At 40.7% G+C, this 2,581-nt stretch overlaps 1 pseudogene; it reads left to right on the forward strand.

Annotated features, from left to right (window-relative positions):
• The first annotated feature begins 367 nt into the window (after positions 1–367).
• On the forward strand, positions 368–1,949 carry LOC132424348 (elongation factor 1-alpha 1 pseudogene; annotated as a pseudogene).
• Positions 1,950–2,581: the final 632 nt, after the last annotated feature.

Here is a 2,581-nt window from a genome sequence, read left to right on the forward strand (position 1 = left end):
CTATATAAACTAAAAACAAACAAAAACAAACAAACAAAAATAACATCTATGTTTTTTTAATAACAATGTAGGTAAGCTAGTACAGGGTGACCTCTGTGGGGATAATTTGTCAGATAAGTTGTCCTACTATTTAGTATATTCTTGGTCAAGTTTAGTACCATGGTTCCAGACTTCTCAGGTAATAAGACTGAACAGCCACAGACAAGGTAAAAGCTAATTTCATGTTTATGTGTAAAATCATGTGTTACATATATCATTTGAAGACTGTGGGTGGAATCCAAGATTGTAAAGATTTCCTTCACAGCTTTTTTACAACAATTTTATCACCAGACAGATGTTGTGAAATCACCACTAAATCTAAGCTAAAATGGGAAAGAAAAAAATTCATATCAACATCATTATAGTTGGACACTTACATTGGGGCAAGTAGACCACTGCTGGACATCGGATCTACAAATGTGGTGGATCAACAAAAGAACCATCAATAAGTTTGAGAAGGATGCTGCTGAGATGGGAAATGGCTCCTTCAAGGATACCTGCATCTTGGATAAACTGAAGGCTGAACATGAATGTCATATCACCATTGATATCTCCCTGTGAGAATTTGAGACCTAAAAGTATTATTTGAACATCACTGATGCCCCAGGACACAGAGACTTAATCAAAAACATGATCACAGGCACATCACAGGCTGATTTTACTGTTTTGATTGTTGCTGCTGGTATTAGTGAATTTGAAACAGGTTTATCCAAGAACAAGCAGACCTGGAAGCATGCCCTTCTGACCTACACATTGGGTATGAAACAACTAAATGTTGATATTAACAAAATAGATTCTTTCAGCCAGAAGTTGTACAAGGATATTGTTAAAAAGTCAGCGGGACTTCCCTGGTGGTGCAGTGGTTGAGAGTCAGCCTGCCGATGCAGGGGAGATGGGTTCGTGCCCCGGTCCGGGAAGATCCCACATGCCGCAGAGCAGCTGGGCCCGTGAGCCATGGCCTCTGAGCCTGCGCGTCTGGAGCCTGTGATCCACAACGGGAGAGGCCACAACAGTGAGAGGCCCGTGTACAGCAAAAAAAAAAAAAAAATGTCAGCACCTACATTTAAAAAATTGGCTCAACCCTAACATAGTAGCATTTGTGTTAATTTTGGGTTGAAACGATGACAGCGTGCTGGAGCCAAATGCTAAACTGTGGTGGTTTAAGGGATCGAAATTAACCCATAAAGATGGCAATGCCCATGGAACCATGCTGCTTGAAGCTCTGGGTTGCATTTTGCTACCAACTCATCTAACTGATCAGCCCTTTGGCTGTCCTCTAGGACATCTACAAAATTGTTCATGTTGGTATTATCCCTGTGGGACAGGTGGAGACTGGTGTTCTCAAACCAGGCATGGTGGTCATCTATGCTCCAGTCAATGTTACAACTGAAGTCAAGTTTGTTAAAATGCACCATGAAGTTTTGAGTGAAGCTCTTCCATATGGGCTTCAATGTCAAGAATGTGTCTCTCAAATATATTCATTCTGACAATGTGGCTGGTGACAGCAACGGTGACACAGCAATGGAAGCAGCTGACTTCAAGCCTCAGGTGATTATCCTGAACCACCCAGGGCAAATCAATGCTGGCTATGGACCTGTGCAGGATGTCACACAGCTCACACTACTTGCAGGTTTGCTGAGCTGAAGGAAAAGATTGATTGCTATTTGGAGAAACTGGAAGATGGCCCCCAATTTTTGAGACCTGGTGATGCTGCCATCATAGAAATAGTTCCTGGCAAGCCCATGTGTGTTGAGAGCTTCTCTGATAATCCTCCTCTGGATCGTTTTGCTGTTCATGACATGAGATGGGCAGTTGCTGTGGGTGTCATCAAAATAGTGGAAAAGGAGGCTGCTGGAGCTGGCAAGGTCACCATGTCTGCCCAGAAAGCTCAGGATGAATACTATCCATAATACCTGCCACCCTAATCTAGAAGATTAGGATGGCAGGTAGAAGACCCATCTCAGAACTGTCTGTATCAACTGGTGATTTAAGTTGAATAGTAAATGACTAGTTAATGAAATAATAACAATACATTGAAAAACCTTCAGAAGGAAAGGGGAACATTTTGTCGATCATTTGTGTGTGTATGTGTGTGTGTGTGTGTGTGTGGTGGCTTTAAGTTATTAGTCTTTAAAGTCAATACTTTTTAATAAAAACATGATCAAAAATCTGTCACAGAATTTTGAAACCCTTGGAAACAAAATTTAGTGAGAAATCTGTGTCTTCTTTCGGCCAACACTGTAACTTCCTATACTATGTAGTTAGGTGAATGATTTAAGAGTTGCCCATAATCCATTTCTGGTGTCCATCTGCCTAAACTTCAGGATTTGATAATTCTGAGTTAACATTTTTTTTCTAGGTGGGAATTTCAGGTTTGTTCACCTTTCATGAAGGGAGGTATCAAGTATGCTTTAAATACACAGTGAAAACCTATGGGATGGGGTCTGTTGATTACAACACTTCATAGATTAGGACAGACAAGGAATAAGCAACTTTCTTTTTATGTAAGCTACCTTATAAAAAGGCCAAAAACTGTAATGTT

Source organism: Delphinus delphis, chromosome 4 (assembly GCF_949987515.2).
Source record: "Delphinus delphis chromosome 4, mDelDel1.2, whole genome shotgun sequence".
Classification (NCBI taxonomy): domain Eukaryota; kingdom Metazoa; phylum Chordata; class Mammalia; order Artiodactyla; family Delphinidae; genus Delphinus; species Delphinus delphis.